The following is a 20,917-nucleotide window of genomic DNA, read 5'->3' on the forward strand; positions in this document are numbered from 1 at the left end:
CCAAAAACCTTTGTGTCATCCCTGACTGTTCCTTTTCTCACGCCTCATAGACAGTCCATCAGCAATAGCTCTGTGCCTGGGTCTTCAAAATATGTCAAAAGTCTGACTACTTATCATTTCCACTGTCGCCACCGTGGTTCCAGCCACCATCACCTTGGGCCTCAATTAGTGCAATAATGTCCTGACCCGTCTCCTGGTTTCTCCTTCCCACTATTATCTATTCCCCAAATAGAGTGATCCTTTAAACATGTAAGCCAAATGATGCTTGTCCTTTGTTTCAAGTCCTTAATCTCACCTAGGGTAAATGCCAAAGTCCTGAAAATGGTCTGCAGGCTCTGCCCAATCTCTGATCTCCCTCCTGCCCTGACCCCCTCCTACTCAGTCTGCGGCAGCTGCCCGGGCCTCCTTTCCAGGCTGCCCCAAGGTCTTTGTACTTTCTCCTCTCTCTGACTCAACTGCTCACAGTTTTCTCCCTCACTTCAAGTCCTAGCTCAAAGGTCACTTTCTCAACGAGAACCTGACTACCCTGTTTAATGTTGCCTAAAATCTTCGAACACTTCCATTCTCAGCCTCATTTTTCTCAAGGGCACTGATCTCATCTGCCCTACTACCCACTTTCTAGTTTACTTAATTATTTTCTTCATTATTAATACTCCTCTGGGTCTTCCCCCCACCACCCTCCCCAACACAAACACACTCAAAATAAGTCCCTTGAGGGAAGGAAATTTTGTTTATGTTCACTGCTGTACTTTCAATGCTGGAAAAGTGCCTGCCATATCATAGGACCTTAACAGATACTTATAAAATGAACGCACGATTTAAGAAAAGTTTGTGTTGCTGGATACCCTGATCAAGTGGGACTGAAGCATTCTATTTATGTCTCAGAATTAAAACTGTAATATCATATGAACTTTTGTATGTTTGGTTGACTATTCAACAAACATTAACTGAGCACCTACTCTGTGCCAGGCACGTCGCTTGGCACGAAGCTTACAGAGATGAGCAAAACATGGCCCCATGGTGTTAGGAGTTCGTGAAACTCCCTCTGTTTAAATTTTTATTTTGCAATATTTCATATATATAAAAATGACATAAAATAATATCTATTCTTTACATTAAAATTTATGTAAATAATAATGAATCCTTGCATGCCCACCTTATAACCTGAAGAAATAAAACATTTTAGGTGCGGGTAAGCCCCCATTTTACGCCTCTCCGCTTGTGTCTCCTCCCTTGCTGCCAGAGATAACTGCTCTCCTGAATTCGGTGTTTATCATTCCCATGCACTTTAAAAATATTTTTGCTACATTTGGATCCCTAAATCACACATAGTATTATTATGTTTAAATGGTACGAACTGCAGGTCTTTTGCTTTACTCAGTGTTATTTACGAGATTCACCTGTGTGGCAGTAGTCCCGTTGAGACCTGTTGGTACACATCCAGTACCAAATTACTGGGTGTTAAGATATGAGCATCTTTGGGGCGTCTGGATGGCTCAGTCGGTTGGGCATCTGCGTTTGCTTGGGTCATGATCCTGGAGTCCTGGGAGTGAGCCCTGCATCAGGCTCCCTGCTCAGGGGGAAGTCTGCTTCTCCCTCACCCTTTGCCCCTCCCCCCACTCCTCTCTCTCTCACACTTGCTCTCTCTCTCTCTCAAATAAATACAATCTTTGAAAAAAAAAAGATTTAGCATCTTCAACTTTATTTAATATGTACTTGTTTTCCAAAGTAACCTCCAATTACTGCCAAGTTCTTCAAGTGTTTAGATCAATTTACAATCTAACCAGCAGGATATGAAATTTACCATTTCCCCACATATCTGCAGTTTTTAACCTTGAAACTTACACTTGTGCTAGGGTATAACTTTGTTGACCTCAACAGTTAGCTATTAAAAAACATAACTTACCCATGTCTTAACTCTTTGAATACTGCCCCCCCCCTCAAAGTAGGGCATCTCCCACCTCTCTGCGTAAGTCCAGGACAGCTTCCTGCTATGTGAATGCAGGTGTGGTCTCTCCTGCCATTTCCGCAAGTGGTATAGCGGGGGCCCAAAACATCCCTAACTGATCCTAGCTCCTTTCCACTGACCTCAAGGATATCTATTTCCATCTCCTACGAGCCCCCTTCTTCATATTCCAAAGGGATCTGGTGATTGTCCCCTGGGCATTTAGAATTTGCACTAAAAAAAAGTCTTGAAATATGAATCCCTGGTTTTATAGAGCAAATGCAGAATGAGGTAAATGGAGCCAAGTCCATTACTATTAAGGAGTGATAATGGCCTGACCTTTATACTTATAACTCTGACGACAGCTATAAAACAATTTTTGCCATCATAATAGCAAACTACTCCACACTCAGTGGCTCACAATAACAAACATTTATTCTTGCACTGGTCAACTTCAGCGGGGCTGATGTACGCTCATCTGGGGTGGGCAGCTCTGTTCCAAGTTGCAAGCTGGTTGGCCATGGTGTGGGTTCAGGTCTGTCCCACATTTTTAATTCTGGGGCACAGGGGAGAGGCCAAGCAGGGCATGCTCTTCTGACAGATCACTGGAGCACAAGAGCATGAGTCTATCATTCAAGCATATTTAAAGCTGCTATTTCTATCACACCCATTGATTTCCTGGTGGCCACAGCATGCCATATGGCCAACCCAAAGATAGGAAAATAGACTTCATTACTAGGGAGAGGTGGAGGGGGCTGAATATTTGCTGAACAATATTCCAGTCCAATGCAAAGTAGCAATCCTTTTTGTAACAATCTAAAGTCTATGATTAATAGGACATTTTTGCCTTCATGACCACCACACAGCAAATTATCAATGGAATAACAACTAGAACTGAAGCCCTTTCGCGCACATGTCCATACATATGCTCTTTCTCTCTTCTTACCAAGCACACACACTCTGCCCACGTAGCCAATGATTTCCTTACTCCTTTGTCAGTGACATAGGACAGAGCTATTTGGTTTGGAGCATGGCTTCAAGTGTTTATTCTTTGGAAAAAATGGAGAAGTAACCTTCTTGGTTCTCCTTTCACCTTCTATCTCTGCCAGCCCATCAGAATCAGCCCTCTCCGATTACCCCTTTCCTGAAGCACACTGAATTTAAGAAACTTATTTGTTTCTCTCCCTTCAAGAATCAACTTAATAAATGAAAACGCGAGTCCATATCTTCACTGTAATGAGAGTCTATGTAGTTAGAAAAAGAGATGAAAATTTCTTTGGCTCTTTAGGACCTCTAAGAATAGAACTGATAAATACATTGTAGTATATTATTTCAATGGAAGACTATACAGTAACGAAAATTTACTGTGTAGCATTCACTACCTGTAGTTGAGCAAATTACAGCTAACATTCAACAACATATGTGAAATCTCACAAATATCATGTTGAAGGAAATAAGTCAGAAGCAAGAAAATATGTACTTTAATTCCATTTATCAAGTTCAAAAAGCAGGCACAAATAAACTAGTGCTTGGGGATGTATGCTTAGGTGGAAGAACTATAAAGAAAAGCAAGAAAATGATTTTCACCAAAGTAAGGATAGTGATTACCTTTGTTGGAGATGGTAGAGTGATTGGGAGAGGCGGGAAGGAGTCTTTTCAGGTGCCAGCAGCAATCCGTTTCTTGACATGGGTGTTGATTACATGGATGTGGTTTTGTGATAAGTGGTCAGGGCTGTACATGTCTCTCCCTTGAATCTTTGTCTGTAAGTATTATATTTCCCTATAAAAATGTCTAAGGAAAAGATGTCTAAGGGTTCCGAGATATTTGGTCACATAAACTTAACATTACAAGCCAGAAAATATAATAACATACTTTGTCCCTAGTTTCAGCTCTTGGTTAATTCCATCCACTTTCAATGCCTTCTCTATGACTGTGTTCCTTTTGATAACTTTTTTTTTAAGATTTTATTTATTTTTGCGAGGGGGAGAAAGGAGCACAAGTGAGGGGAAGGGGCAGAGGGAGAAGCAGACTCCCCACGGAGCAGGGAACCCAATGTGGGACTCGATCCCAGGACCCTGGGATCATGACCTGAGCCCAAGGCAGCCACTTAACCAACTGAGCCACTCAGGCGCCCTCCTTTTGATAACTTTTGTGAGGTTTCCTTATACGTTGTTGTCTGCCCACATTCGGTAGTTAGATTTCCTTCTGACCCTCTTATTTGTGATTAAAGTTAAACATTAGATCACAACAAAGGCCATTCATCTGTGTCCGTGTCTAATAATTGTGCCCAGTTTCACCCAGACTTCTTTTAGGTACTCACTTGGTCTTAAAAGAGACCGGATGAAGATACACACTGGTGGAAATCCATAGGTAGCACTAGAAAAACAATTCAACTTTTAATGACCCAGTAATGCTTGGTTTTCGTATATATAAACACACTGATTAAGAAATCTCAGTGATCCTTGGTAGGATCAAAGAGAAATGCAAACAAGAAAAAGCTCAGTGTATATGGTCAATAGGAAAATAGGTTGGGGGGGGATCAGGCATGACAAGCAAGCAGAGGTCCCTCTTTTCTGGGCCCCCAGATTTGTAAACCTAACATTTATTGTTCCTTCTTTTGTATTGTATCTCAAGATCTCCTGTTATAAAACCATTTTTCTTACTGTATCTCAAAAACAAGGTTAAGGTAAGAGAGACTCCTTAATCTGCTACTATTAATAGTATCCTATAATTTCAGGCATATGTGATGTAGGTGATTTTTTGAAAAATTAGTCTTGACAAGCCTCTTTAACTATATTGTTGATATGAGTAAAAAAGAAAAAAATTGTTAATGGGTATGAATGGGAAATGGGTCACCCTAATTACCTGATTGGTCCTATTAAGTGATGATTAACCCTCTCCATGAATTGGACCTGTTAACTCTAGAGCAAGTATATGATTACTCAGATGGGTAGACTGCATGCTATCACATCAGATTTTTTTCTCAGGGCTGTAAGATTATTTTGGATATTGTCTTGGTTGTTAATTTTTTTTTTTTTTTTAAGATGAGGTGCGGAGGGGCAGAGGGCAAGGGAGAGGCAGAGAATCTCAAGCAGACTCCATGATGAACGCAGAGCCTGAAGCAGGGCGTGATCTCATGGCCTTATGATCATGATCTGAACTGAAATTGAGCTGGACACTTAACCAACTGAGCCACCCAGGCTGGTTTTCACTTTTTTTAAAATATTGCACTTGACCAATCATCTGTAGCCTAGGAATTGGGATAGCATTCATAGTGACAATATACTGATAAAAATATACGTTTCTCTGATAATCTTAATTTAACAGAATAAGCCAAAAGGAAAAAATAAATGTTTCTAAAACTTCACACATTAAATATAAAATTTCAGAAGTCATACGTACTCCTGAAAACACTGAGTTTCTTTAAAGAGTGATTGTCAGAGTAATCAAAGTCCGTCTGAATACCTTAGTCAGAAAAATTAGGAAGTTTTATTTTATTTTTAAAGATTTTATTTATTTATTTATTCGAGAGAAAGCTTAAGCAGCGGGGAGAGGGAGAGAGAGAAGCAGACTCCCCACTGAGTGGGAAGCCTGACTTGGGGCTCAATCCCAGGACCCTGAGATCATGGCCAGAGCCCAAGGCAGACGCTTAACTGACTGGGCCACCAGGACACCACTAGGAAATTTTAAAAACTAACATTTATTGCTAATAAATTACATGAAGGGAGGGATCATATCTATCTTTTTGACCACTATGTCCTGGGCATCATGCCTGGCACATTGTAGGTATCCAAAAAATATTTTTAAATGAATGAATGAGTATTAGGTGTGGGTTAACAACATTATATATGTTGTCTTATTTAATCTTCACAATAATGCTAAACGTTAGGTTTTGGAATCCCCATTGTACAGATGATGAAATTGAGTCTCAGAGGAAATAAAGGAGTTGCCTAAGGTTACAGAGCTAGGAAATGGCAGAGATGGGACTCAAACTATAATGTGCCTGACTCTAAATCCAACATTCGTTCAATGATGACACTTGTTTTAGCAAAGACTGCCAGTTGCCTACCCAACAGCCATTTCCCTCTTCATACTTAATTAGAGCTCTAATATTGTTTTAGTACCCTGTTCCTTCAGGTGACTCAGGTAAATCCTGATTGGTCTAAGCCAAAATAACGCCCCCATTCTCCAGGCCTTGGACCAGTTTAGGGGTTGGGAATGTGATCTGGCTTTGGCCAGTGAGATTGGAAGGAACTACTCGGATGGTGGGGCTTAGGGGAGGGTTCTGGAAAAGGATTTCTTTTGCCTCTTTACCAAAGAAACACAAGAGAGAAACAGACCTTTCTCTGCCCATGAAGTGTTGATGTATGGGGGTGTGATGTGTAGAGCTGCGAAAGCTGTCTTACCTCCAGGAGGAGAGCTGAAAGACAGTCTTAGATGCTTAATATGTTGTTGGGCTTCCAATAAGTAGTAACAATCAATCCAGTTCTTGGGTTTGGTCAGCCAGTTATTTGAGAGTTTGGGCTGCCAATCAAATACGTGGAATGCCAGTCACTGTGTAGTAGTGACCCTATCAAAGCTACTCCACCACAGTGTTTTTTTCTTTTTCTTTTTAAATTTTTTAAAGGTTTTATTTATTTGAGAGAGAAAGAGAGAGAGAAGGAGCAGGGGGAGGAGGCAGAGGGAGAAGCAGACTCCCTGCCAAGCAGGAAGCCGGACATGGGGCTCGATCCCAGGACTCCAGAATCATGACCTGAGCTGAAGGCAGGCGCTTAACCAACTGAGCCACCCAGGTGCCCCGCCACCACAGGTTTTGAAACCTCTATTTCAAATGGACATATAAAAGGAAATATTATTGTAGTTGTTATCATTATCTTATGGAAATGGGATGCCTTCGCTTATTCATTAATTCACTAACCATTTACTGGTGCCAGGAGCATGATAAGTACTTGAGTAGAGATAACACACATAGAAGAACAAAGAGAGACACCCAACCAGCCTGCTCAGGAAGAAGAGGGGTCAGGGAAGTCTCCGCACCAGAGCTGACAAGAAGTGACACTTGAACTGAACTCAAACAGACCAAAAGGAATTACCCAGCCAGAAAAAGAAGAGGAAGGGGCATTCCTTGCCAAGGAGGTAGCCTATGAGGTGCATGGGGGTCTGAGAGAATATGGCACATTCAAGGAAGTGTGAACAATTGAATGTGTAAGGTGCTGATTGGAAGAGTTGGGAAAGAAGTTTAGAGAGGTGAACAGGAGCCTGGTCACAAAGGGCCTTGGGGTCAAGCTATGGTGTAAGACCTATATCAGGAATAGGGAGTTACTGGGGTGCCTGGGTAGCGCAGTGGTTAAGCATCTGCCTTCGGCTCAGGGCGTGATCCCAGAGTCCTGGGATCGAGCCCCACATCAGGCTCCTCCGCTATGAGCCTGCTTCTTCCTCTCCCACTCCCCCTGCTTGTGTTCCCTCTCTCGCTGGCTGTCTCTCTCTGTCAAATAAATAAATAAAATCTTAAAAAAAAAAAAAAAAGGAATAGGGAGTTACTGAAGGGTGTTAAGTATGCATGGAACATGATGGTATTTGAATTTTAGGAAGATTACTCTTGTAGCTCAGAGGAGACTATTTGGGAGTCAGGCTAAGAGATGGATAGAGCTCATGAGGACAGTGATAATCAAGCAGGGTTTTTAGATGCAAGAGATATTTAGGAATCGGTTTAGGTAGAACGTGGTGACTCGTTATGAGAGCCGAGAGCAGGGGAGCAGGAGGTTTGCAAAGAAATGCGGGGCTAGTGAGGGGAATGGAGGAGGCTGCCCAGCTGTGTGCTGAGAGCTGAGCTGAGGGTGGACCATGAGCTAATGGCTCCGTCCACATGTTGAGTGATCTACTTAGTGCGGTTTTAGAAGCAAAGAAGGCTGGACCGATCCACATCTGGGCAAGTACTGCAGAGGGAAAAGGGAGCAAGAGGCGTGAGAAGCTGAAGCTGTTGTTGAAGACAGACTGAAGTGCTGAACCAAAGCAAGATGGCAATGGAAGCGACACAGGACAAAAGTCTGACCCATGGAGTGGACGGGATAGGACTTCAGTCACAGTCCTGATGAGTCAGCAGGTCTAATTGGAGCGGTAAGGATAACAGGAGTTCGTGGGAGGGAAGCGGAATGGTGTGGCTTAAAATTTTGCAGGTGGAGTAGTGACAGACAGTGACAGAGAAAGGGTGAGTTGTTGATCTCCGTGTGGTGAGGAAGGGCATTGGGGTTGAAGAAGCCAAGGCACTGGGTGTTGGAAGGGTCATCCACAGGAATATTGAAGACAGCGGGATTATGGCAGATTTGGGGTAGAGAGAAAAATCATAAGCCATGCTCCACAATCCCTGATACATATCAGAGAGAGCTGAGAACAACAAGAAGGGATGGAGAAGAGAAAAATTGAGAGGCACTCGTTTCCAAGGAAGGATTCTGACAGGAGATTGGCAGAGTATTGCCCTCAAGTGCTAATTGTTATCGAACACTTCTGTGTACCTGGTTCTGTTTCAAGTACTTGACAGACTCTAAACTCGTTTCATTCTCAATGAGGTAAGTACTATTATTAACCCAAATGAGAACTCTGAGACTTTGTGACATTTAATAACTCACTCAAGGTAGATAGCCATGATTCCAATCCAGGTAGTTCGGCTCCAAATTCCACACTCTTACCCATGTCATTGTCCTGCTGATTCTGTTGAACAAACCCAGCCAGCCCTGTGGTTAAGTGGAAAGTTCAGGAACAAAGAGCCTCCACTTGACAGTGTAGAAAGGAGGCTGTGCTTGTATTTGGGAAGTCATTCAAAAAAGGCAGAACATGACTGGTCCTTGATAGTAATAACTCCTTTATGTTTTCCAGAGTCTATTTTATTTTGCATTTAAACATAATAGTATGCCTTTGAACTATGTGTTAATATGTAAACTCCCTCAGGCCTTTTTAGAAGTGGGTGCAGTTGACTTTTAAAATAGTTACATTAACTATAAGTACTCAGTTACATAAAGGAATTAGTTTTGCATCTTTCAGAGAACTGAGATACATTTTGAGAATGGCAATAAGGAAAATAAAACATGCAATCTTGAAAAATACATGGTTCTGTTCTTTTCTCTGGCATTACTAAGCTTTACAGCAAACCGGTTTATTTGAGGTTCATGCTACCTGTTGGAAGAAATTCTCCTATTTTTCTTTTTTTAATTTTTGTTACCTGATATGCACTAACTATCCTAGACACCAAGAGCCCAAGAATGTTAGAAAGCATTATAATTCAAAGGAGAGGCCTACTTTACTTGGCTCATATTTCGTTTTATTTTCTTAAAACTAAGGCCCAAAGAATCTTCGAATAAAGTGCTAATCCTATAAAGCACTGAGAAACCAGCTTCCTTGTGCGGCTCTAAGAAGTATAGACATGAGGAAAATATGGATTTATACAAAAGGAAATGTATGGTGTAATTATAAATGGTACCATGGACTTATATTGGAAGTCTGCAACTCACAATGACATTTAAGAACCCTGGCACATATAAAATGGGTTCTCTCAAGAGGTGATTCAGGTTTTATCTAGAAATGCATATATTGAAGCATTCCCAAGAAGTTTATGCTGATCGTGCATGTGACCATGGCCGGTTTAATCCAAATTAAGAGTGGATTTGTCAGATGTAGGGTCTCAATCAGGTAACTGGAAAAAACAACTGATTTCTTTTTTTATCTGGAAGGTTCAGAGAGGCAGCTTTTAAGAAAACGCTATTGACTCTTCAAGGTAGCTGTTCTTGGTTCAGCTTTGGTTTCTAAAAGAGCTAGAAGGTTTTAGACTAAATAGTTCTTTCTACACAAGGGGAGAGAAGAGAAATGGGAAAATTGTTGGTAAAGATTATCCTTTACTTCTACCACTACTGCACTCTGGAAAAAAAAATTTGTGGTCTGGGAGTAAAGAGGAAGAAAAGGCAGTGAAATTCAACACAAACCAGTTTAAGTGATGCTTTCTCAGTGTCCAATTTGCAAAGCTCCATGTTCCTCGCTAACCTGTAGCTATATGATTCGGGTGGTGGGAGAGGCAGGTAGAAATACTTATAGAAATACTTCTTTCTTCTCAGCTTGTTAATTATATACTTGAATTTTATGTTTATTGTTCTCTTGCTTGTCTGGTTAGTTTTGCCAATGTATTGCTTAGTTTTACATAATTTTGAACTTTATACACATGTGCAATCAAGTTGTTTGTTTTCTTCTGTGACTTGGCTTTTTTTTCCCATTCAAAATTATCTTCTGAAATTTATCAGTGTTGAGGCATGTGGCAGTAATTCATTTAATTTCTGTCACTATAGAATCCTCTATTTTATGGGTGTGCTGTAATTTATAAATTTATTTTTATTTTAGAAGAACACTGAAATTTTTGTAGGTTTTTATAGGTGTTTTTTTTGGGGGGGGAGGCGGGTAGGTTTTGTGGTTTTTGTTTATCTGCTTTGCTCTTACAAACATGGCTGCCTTTGAACATTCTTGTATATCTCCCTTGTACTTATGTGCAAAGATTTCTCTGGGTCTTTACCTAGAGGTGTAATGTTGAGGCAGTGGGTATGTGCATCTTTACTTACTGGATAATGCCAACGTGTTTTCTGTAGAACTAGTTTACACTCATTCCTGCGGTATATGAGTACGGTAGAGTCTGTCCAACACTTGGCGCCCTCCAACATTTTAGTTATCACCAGTGTGACTGGTTACAAAGTAGTATTGCATGTAGTTTTAATTTGCATTTCCCGTGTTTATTACCAGTCTTGTCTCTCTGGGAAGTGCCCATTTGTGTCTTTTGCTCACTTTTTTCTGTCGGGTTGTCTGTCTTTCTCTGAATGATTTTGAGTTCTTTAAGTTCTCTTTTGAGTTCCATATACTCTGAACACTAATCCTTTGCTAGGTATATACATCACCGATGATTTCTGCCCTAGTTATGGCTTTATGAGATTTTTTAATGAACAGAATTATTCATTTTAATGTAGTTCATGTCATCACATTTTTTTATATATCTTCAAAATTTTTTTTAAACTACAATGATATATGGATTTCTGCTTATCAAATCACCGAAGATCTAAGTTTGATAGCATGCTGCATTGATGAAGGTATCCTAAGACAGGCACTTATAACTTACAAGTAAGAGTAAGAACTGGTACAACCATTATAGAGGGCAACCTCAAATTTTTTCTTTAAGATTTGCTCTAGAATGTTTTAATGCTCTAGAATTTTTAAAGAAATTCTTACCTCTTTTGAGATCATTTATTCTCCAATATTACTTTCTAAAATTTTTTAAGTTTTGCCTCTCATATTTAAGTCCTTACTTCAATCTGAATTTCTTTAATGCATTTCCAATAACATTTTGTAATTTTCTCCATAACTGTCTTAACATATTGACATTAGTGATTATTGTGTTTTCTTTCTTCATAGTCAGTTAAGGTCATATTAGAGTGATAGCATTAACTCGACCTTGTATTCTTGAAATAAATCCAACTTGATCATGGTGTATGTCGCTCAATTTAGTCTGTGAATATTTTCTTTTTGATTTTTGTTTCTGTTCATAAGGGAGATTTATCTAGAATTTGTCTTGGTTTTGGTATCAAATTATTTTTTTGGTATCAAATTATTTTAGCTTACTAAAATTAATTGTGGTGTGTTCTCCTTTATCTTCTAGAAGAAGATTAAAATTATTTTTTCTTCTCACAGAACTTGCTTTATAAAATTTGTACCTGGTGATTTCTATGTGAGAAAAAAATTTACTGATTTAATTTCTATAATGGTTACAGGACCATTATAATGATTCAGTTTTTAAATTTTTTTCTTAAATTAGTTTTTCTAGTTATATTTTTCTAGCAACTTGTTATTTCATTTTTCAAATTTACTACCATATGTGAATAATTACATAATCATCCTATATTTTAATATCTTTTGCATCTGAATTAGTGCCCCCTTTTATTGTGATTTTGTTTGTTCTTTCTGCATTTTTGTCACCATCTAAACTTGCTAAAGTTTTTTCACTTTTATTATTCATTCAAAGACCAATACGTGGGTTTCTTATTTACTCTATTGAACATTTACTTTATTTCATTAATTTCTGCTCTTGTCTTTATTACTTCTACTTTCTTTGTGTCTGTTTTGCTGATCTTTTCCTAACTTCTTATGCTGAGTGCTTAGCTCATTAATTTTCAGTCTTTTTTCTTTCCTCGTATAAGGAATTAGGTCTGGAAATATCTCTCTAAGTGACATAATACCAACATTCTATATAATTTGAAATTTTGTTTTGTTATTTTTTTAAATTCTTTTATGCTCCGTTTTTACTCATGGTTATTTAGATATTTAGTATACTTTAAAATTTCCAAATATATATGGTTTTCTGCTTATCATTTTGTTATTGGTTTCTAACCTAATTATATTATCATAAAGGAATAATAAACAATACTGTTTTTTTTTAAATTTGTTGAGATTGACTTTATAGCTTAGGATGTGGTTAGTCTCCTAGATATTTCTTTCTTTTTAATATTTTATTTATTTATTTGAGAGAGAGAGAGAGAAAGCACAAGAGGGAGAGGGGCAAAGGGAGAAGCAGACTCCCCACTGAGCAGGGAGCCCGACATAGGACTCAATCCTGGGACTCCAGGATCATGACCGGAGCCGAAGGCAGTTGCTCAACCAACTGAGCCACCCAGGAGCCCTAGATATTTCTTATATGCTTGAAAACAATATGTATTCTCTAACGGCAAGTGCAGATGTATGTGTGTTCTCTAATTGGCAAGTGTGTACACACACACACGTGCATGCACACGTACACACACACACACACACACACACACACTCCAAATTCAAGCTTGTTGATACATGCATTCCAAGTGACTTTTTTTTTCTTTTGGCTGTTTGAGCTGTTGTTTGCTAAGAGACTATATTACGGTAACATACCATAATGGTAGATTTTTCAATTTCTTGTTATAGATATATTTCAGTTTTTCTCTCTACATTTTGAAGTTATGTTATTAAATGCACATGTTCCAAACTTGTGATTTTTAACCTTTTCCCATTATGCAGAAATTTTATTTTTGTATCTGGTGTTGCTTTTTTCTACTAGGTTTATTTTGTTAGTACTAATATATCTAAATTACCTAACTTTTTATTATGATTGATTCGGTAGATATATTTTTTAAAACATTTGCTTTGCCTCAATATGTTTTAAATGTGATTATTGTGAACAACTGAATCTGTACTCTCATCTGTTTGATTCCATGTGACAACATTTGTCTTTTAATTACAGTAGTCAATTTACACATATTATGTTTATCAATATATTCTGATTTATTTTTATCCTATTTTGGCATTCTATTTGTCCTACCCTTTCTCTTTCTCTTTTTCTCCTTTCTTGTCTTCTTTTGGGTTAACTGGATGTTTTCATTGGGTTTTTTTGGTAAACGTATTCATTTCACTTATTCTTATTACCATTTTGAAACTTACACACCTTTCTTTGTTTTTTATGATTACTTTTAGAAATTTAAGGTACATCTTAACAAGTGGGAATTAATCTAGATCTTCACCTTTTCTTACAATATAAGGTCCCTACAATGCTTTAATTCCAGTCACCCTTCCTGAACTATTTAGGTGACCCACATCCCTGTTTTGCCCAGTATTGAAGGTATTCCCCTTTGTAAAGCTTTCAGTTTTAAAATCGAAAAACTCCAAGGCAAACAAGGATGAGTTAGTTTGTCACCCCACATGTGCTATTATGTTTCTAACTTTTTTGAACTCCACAGTTTCGAAATAAGTATTAGTATTTATACAATTTTTTTTTCTTCTCAGATTTACACATGTTTACATTTGTTTGGCTCATTAATTCTTTCACCTTAGACCATCCTTCTGGGATCATTCTTCTTCTTCCACCTTTAGCTCTCAATAATATGTTGTTGGTGAAAGAAGACAGGTACAAACAAGGATATACTACATTTATGCTGTTTATGTAAAATTCAGGAATAGACAAAACCAACTCGTGGTGAGAGAAATAAAAAGTAGTGACTAACCACAAAGGAGAGGTGTGGAGTTGCTATTGACTGGAAAGTCACAAGGGAACTCTTTGAGGTAGTGGAAATATCTTGATCTAGGAAGTGGTCACGTGGATATAAGTATACATACATATGTGTATGTCCAATCATTAAACTATACACTTAATATTTGCACATTTCACTATATGTAAATTATTCAGTAAAGCACTATTTTAAAAAACACATAGGCACCTTGGTAACTCAGTCAGTTAAGCATCTGCCTTCAGCTCAGGTCATGATCCTGGTGTCCCAGGATCGAGTCCCACATTGGACTCCCTGTTCAGCAGGGAGTCTGCTTCTCCCTCTGCTCTGCACCCTGCTCACTCATGCTCTCTCTCTCTCGCTCTCTCACTGTCTCACTCTCTCAAATAATAGTGAAAGTCCTAGCTAATGCAATAAGACAAGAAAAGGAAACAAAAGGTATACAGTTTGGGGAAAATGAAATAAAATTGTTTTTGTTCACAGATGAGATGACTGGCTATATAGAAAATCTGTAAAAATCAACAAAAAACTCCTGAAACTAATAAGCATTTATAGCAAGATGGCAGGATACAAGGTTAACATAAAAAGCCAATTGTTTTCCTCTCTACCAGCAATGAACAAGTGGAATTTGAAATAAAAAAACACATTATCATTTACATTAGCGTGCAAAAAACTTAAATACTTAAGTATAAGTCTAACAAAATAAAATACAAAATTTTGTAAAAAAAAATCAATACAAGGAAAACTGCAAAAGTCTGAAGAACGAAATCAAACTAAATAGACATTCTATGTTGATGGATAGGAAGACTCAATACTGTCAAGCTCTCAGATCTTCCCAACTTGATCTATAGATATAACACAGTTCCAGTCAAAATCCCAGCAAGTTATTTTGTGGATAGAGATAAAGTGATTCTAAAGTTTATGTGGAGAGGCCAAAGATTCAGAATAGCCAAGGCAATATTGAACGAGAAGAACAAAGTTGGGGACTTCAACTTCAAGACTTATTATTAAACTACAGTATTCAAAATAGTGTGGTACTGATGAAAGAATAGACAAATCGGTGAAACAGAAGAGAAAGCCCAGAAACAGACCCACACAAATACAGTCAACTACTTTTTGACAAAGGGGCAAAGAATTCAGTGGAGAAAAGATAGTCTTTCCAATAAATGGTGCTGGAACACTGGGTATCCACTTGCAAAAAACAAACAAAAAATGAACTATTATACCCTTCACAAAAAATAATATAAAATAGATTACTGACCTAAACATAAAATGCAAAAGTATAAAACTCCTAGAAGATAGCAGGAGAAAACTTAGATACCTTAGGTACGGTGATGACTTTTTAGATAAAACACTAAAGGCACAGTCCAAGAAAGAAATAATCAATAAGCTGTACTTAAAATTTTCTGTTCTGTTAAAGACACTGCCAAGATAATCGGAAGATAAGCCACGGACTGAGAGAAAATATTTGCAAAAACTTTGATAAGATTGTTATCCAAAATATACAGTGAACTATTAAAACTCAACAATAATAAAATAAACAACCCAATTAAAATATGACCAAAAGACCTTAAAAGACGCCTCACCACAGAAGGAAATAAACAAATGGGAAATGAACATATGAAAAGATGTTCAATATCATGTCATTAGGGAAATGCAAATTAAAACAATGAGATACCACTACACACCTCTTAGAATGGCCAAAATCCAGAACACTGACAACACTAAATGCTGGTGAGGATGTCTGCAACAAGAACTCTCGTTCATTGCAGGTGGGAATGCAAAAGGGTCCATCCACCTTGGAAGATAGTTTGGCAGTTTCTTATAAACTAGACGTACTCTTACCATATGATTTAACGATTGTGTTTCTTGATATTTACCCAAATGAGTTGAAAACCTATGTCCACATAATATCCTGCACACATATATTTATGGTAGCTTTTATTCATAGTTGCTGAAACTTGAAAGTAACCAAGATATCCTTTAATAGGTGAATAGATAAATAAACTATGGTACATCAAACAATGAAATAGTATTCAGTGCTAAGAAGAAATGAGCTAACAAGCCATTAAAAGACATGCAGGAATCTTAATTGCATATTACTATGTGAAAGAAGCCAATCTGAAAGAGCTACATATGCAGCTATGTATGACTCCGAGTACATGACATTTGGCAAAGGCAAAGCTATGAGACTGTAAAAAGATCAGCGGTTGCCAGGGCTTCATGCGGGTGCGGGGTAGGGATGAATAGGCAAAGCACAGAGGATTTTTAGGGCAGTAAGACTATTCTATATAATCCTATAACGGTGGATACAAGTCCTTATATATTTGTCCAAACCCATAAAATGCACAACACCAAGAATGAACTCTAACGTCAACTATGAATTTTGGTGATAAGGATGTGTCAATGCAGATTTGAAGATTTTAACAAATGTACCACTCTAGTACAGGATACTGATGGTGGGGAAGACTGTGTATGTGTGGAGGCAAAGCATATATAGAAACTCTGAGTTTTTTTGCTCAATTTTACTGTGAACCTGAAACTGCCTTAAAAATAAAGTCTTAAAAAAGGAGTGTATTTCTCCCCATGCCTGAAAGGTAATTTTACCAGGAATATTTATAGGCTGAAAGTTGTAGCACTTGTTTACTCCCCTATTTCTGCTGAAAAATCAGCTGTCAGTTTGTCAGTCCTTCGACGGTAACGACTCCTCTTTTCTGGCTTCTTTTTGTCTTTGGTGTTCTACGATTTCACCATGTTATGTCTAAGTATCCTTCCATTGCTTCTCACCATGTTTGGGATTCATTGGATTTCTTGTATCAGAGACTTTTTTCTTTCATTCTTTCCAGAAATAATGAATAATTATTTTCCTGTCTGAATAATTTCTTTTCCCTTTCTACTTTCTTCTTTAACTCCAAGTGGAAGCTCTGAGACTCTTATTCTTCCCAAAAATAAGCTTCTTGCAGTCACTTCATCTGTATCAAAAGCCTAGTATAAATATATTCTGTGGAGGAGTTTCTGGACTTGCCCTTATAATCCACCTGGATCATGACCTTCCTGAATTGTCCTCTGTTGTGAAAGGACAATTGTTTAGAGTTAAAAAAAAAAAAAAGATAACGCAATATAAGGTTTTACATTGATAAATTGATTGGTGGTACTCATGGCAACTTGATTTTTAGCAATATGGCCAAGTTCTCAATTACCTGTAATATTGTTGAAACTTGAAATGGTCCAGTCTTGTTGGTCATGGAAAATGATACAATGTTCCATGATGGAAAAGGAGCGGGTAGTGTCACCAGTCAATGCTATCTGCAGACTTTTTATGTAGTTACTGGGAATTTGGGCCATCACAAATTGATAAGGAGTTTCCAGAATGGCCAAAGTACGGTACGAATATGAAATTAATGTTTAAAGGGGATTTGCAATTCACATTTATCATTTGATTTTAAAAAGCCTCCTTTTCACTCCTTTTTTTTTTTTTAAGATTTTATTTATTTATTTGACAGAGAGAGAGACAGCCAGCAAGAGAGGGAACACAAGCAGGGGGAGTGGGAGAGGAAGAAGCAGGCTCATAGCGGAGGAGCCTGATGTGGGGCTCGATCCCATAACGCCGAGATCACGCCCTGAGCCGAAGGCAGACGCTTCATGACTGAGCCACCCAGGCGCCCCTTCACTCCTTAATAAAGAGACAACATGACTAATCTAGTCATAGGCCGGTGAAGTCATAAAAAATAGGGAAATGGGTAAGCTGAGTCATAGCTAGTGAAAGTCCCCCTCTGGAAATATCTGAAAGATTGTTTCTCAGAGTAAATATTCAAATGCCTCTGCTTTGGTGTAGTTCTTAACATTGAAAGGAACATACCCGAGTGGTAACCTGTAGGTGAGTACCCGGGAATAGCACTCAGTATGGCTGCATCCACTTTTGCCAGATCACCTTGTAAAATGGGTGAAGCCTGCTATTGCCAGAGATCTCAGTTTTGCCAAGAACTTGCAATAGCAGGAAGCATGGGCAAGCTGTGAGCCCTCTGTATATTAAACAGCAGTGGCATAGTGCAATCAGCTACTTTTGCCTTAGTAACCTTGAGCGAGAAAAACTCATCGGCAGTTTCAAGCAGGCCGGACAGGATGGGAGGAGAGTGAGGGTGCCATTTGTTTACATGGAACAGCTTGAGGATAAAATAAGCCTGCAATATACACAGAATACCATTCCAGCTGATATTTATCGCCTTCCTACTCTGTGCAACTTGGTTCTAGTTCTCACAGCGCTTGCATTGGCCCCCCAAAAGGATCGAGTAATTGCAAGAGCAGCCTTGGAAAACAATTAATAAGTGAAACTTAAATTTAACACAGCCTTTACTGAGAGCTTGTATGTTGCAGGCAGGGACTGCGCCCCGCATTAGGAACAAAGAAGAAAAAGGCATGGCTTCACCCTCATGTGAACTAACGCAGTCATATAAATCAATTTAAGACATGTTATTCCAGATTTCCTGTCCCGCTGCGAGTCGACTGCACTTTGGTGTGTGGGCCAGATTTGCCATGCCCTGATTAAAAAAAAAAAAGAAAATGAGGCTGACATTGCTTTTGACACAGAAAGCTCCTTTGTAAGGTCCTGGCACTTGGGAAAAGGTGTGCCTCACACCTGATTCAGTTCTCAGAGACAGGGAGAGGAAGCTGGAAATGCTTTTCCAGGGAGACTGTACTGATGAGGCAGCCGTCAGTCATCAGTCCACAAGAAACAAAGAGTCTTTGATTTCAGTGTCAGCTGCAAGGCCATACGGGCTCCCGCTGCTTCAGCTTCCGCGGCCCGGACTACCAGATAAAGCGCATTGCCACTCTCTTCGTCGCCAACAGTAAGCAGAAGCAGGAACTCCTGAGAGAGAAATGCTTGCCCAGAAGAGCAGAGAAGTTGGAGGAAGGTTATATGGTTTTTGTTCTTGTTTTATTTATTTATTTATTTGTTTATTTATCTTACTAAGAATTGACAAAGCAGTGTGCTCCATGTAGGTCCATAAAAACTTCAAAAACAGAGCTTCTAAGGTGGGAATAAAGAACTGACCAGTTAGTGTTCTAATTAAACAAAATTATAAGTACAGAGTTTCCTATTCATAAAATCTTTTTTTTCTCATTTCCTGCTTTAAAAATGTTTTCAGGTTGCTGTCCATATTCATGAAGGACATGTTGAAATCTCTCACAAAGATCTCACTTTTACACTGGACACATTGGCTTCACCAAGTTTACCCAAGATAGATGGTGACCTAAGAGGTATGTTCATTTTCTCTATCTGGTATTTTTTGCCAAAGCTGTCGTTCTATTTTTCATTACTTATTCGTTCTTTTTGGTATCTATAAAGATGACATGACAAGTATGTAGGACATTATGGCAGGAAGTACTAATGGTTTATTTGAGGTCAGTGCATGGAAAGACCTGGATGTGACATATGGAGCAGGGCTGGGGGTGTAGTTCATGAAAAATACTGAATATAATAGTCTCCTCCTTATCTGCGGGGTATAAGTCCCAAGATCCCCAGTGGATGGCTGGAACTGCAAATAGTGTTGAACCCTTTTATGTACTATGCTTTTTCCTATACCTATGATAAAGTCTTTTTTTTTTTTAAATATTTTATTTATTTATGTGACAGAGAGACAGCCAGCGAGAGAGGGAACACAGCAGGGGGAGTGGGAGAGGAAGAAGCAGGCTCACAGCGGAGGAGCCTGATGTGGGACTCGATCCGGGTACGCCGGGATCACGCCCTGAGCCGAAGGCAGACGCTTAACGACTGCGCTACCCAGGGGCCCCTTTGATAAAGGCTTAACTTATAAATTAGGCACAGTAACAACAACAATTAGGCAATTAACAACAATAATAATAAAATAGAAAAATTATAGCACCGTATTGTAATAAAAGTTATGTGAATGTGGCCTCTGTCTCAAAAATCTTACTGTACTGTACTCACCCTTGTCATGATGTGAGGTGATGAAATGTTATGTGATGAAATGAAGTGAGGTGAATGGCATAGGTGCTGTGAAGCAGCCTGAGGTACTACTGACCTGAAGATACATCAGAAGGAGAACCACCTGCTGCTGGACGGTGGGGTTGACTGCGCGTAAATGAAACCAAGGAAAGGGAAACTGGGGTAAAGTGAGGACTACTGTGAACTGAGATTCATGGAGAAGACGATGAGCCTACAATTCCACTTGGTCTCTCTTCTCTTTCGTAATGACAGGATCCAAGCAAATGTAAAGGTTATTGTTGCATAAATCAAGGAGATGCCCGCCCAAGTGGAAGGCTGGAGAGATAACTGTTCAGAAAAATGATCTTATCCTAGGTAGGGGAGGAGATCTAACACTCGAACGAAGGTGGGAAGAGTACACAAAAGATAGTCATTACATGGAAAACAGTCATGAAGAGAATATTTGAATCAGAAAAAGAAGGACAGTGTTGGAAAGTTCTCAGCCTTTTAGAGATTTAGCTTCAGGAAACTAAAATAAATCTGCAAGTCTACTCTGACTTGTTATGCTCCTCTCTGAGTTTGGAGCAGCTTCTAACATTTCATCCTTTTCACTTTCAAGTGTTGTGAAATATCTCCGAGAAGGCCTTTTGGGTGAAGGTTTTCTTTTAGCTGGCATCATTTCCTCTGGGACTTCTCCATCTTTCAGGCACAATCACTTTCTCCAGATATGATGGTAAGTTTGCCTTCGCTTATCCCCTCTGGCTACAATTACATCCACGGTGTGAACTTTCTCACCGTCAGCTCTCTTCTGAAATTCCATTTACCGTTGATTCAAATTTATTCCCTCTGCTGTCAGTTATGGTTTCTTTAGTACACTTTCATCTTTCTTGGCCAATTCTCTCAAGGATTTGTTTTTGCAAAATGCCATGGGAGATAAAGAGGCAACACAACTACACATTTTACCATGTGCATGT

At 38.8% G+C, this 20,917-nt stretch overlaps 1 protein-coding gene across 4 annotated transcripts in view; it reads left to right on the plus strand.

Moving 5' to 3' along the window:
• LRAT (lecithin retinol acyltransferase) overlaps positions 1–20,917 on the plus strand; it is a 132,285-nt gene that overhangs the window by 62,890 nt on the left and 48,478 nt on the right. For 3 of the 4 annotated variants that reach the window (XR_008958655.1, XM_057310139.1, XM_057310140.1), the window contains 2 exons: positions 19,144–19,255; positions 20,563–20,676. The gene's annotated coding sequence lies outside the window, so the exon portion shown is untranslated. The remainder of the gene's footprint in view (positions 1–19,143; positions 19,256–20,562; positions 20,677–20,917) is intronic. The other variant, XM_057310141.1, reaches the window with a different exon arrangement.

The sequence above is a fragment of the Ursus arctos genome, unplaced genomic scaffold (genome assembly GCF_023065955.2).
Source record: "Ursus arctos isolate Adak ecotype North America unplaced genomic scaffold, UrsArc2.0 scaffold_11, whole genome shotgun sequence".
In the NCBI taxonomy this organism is placed as follows: domain Eukaryota; kingdom Metazoa; phylum Chordata; class Mammalia; order Carnivora; family Ursidae; genus Ursus; species Ursus arctos.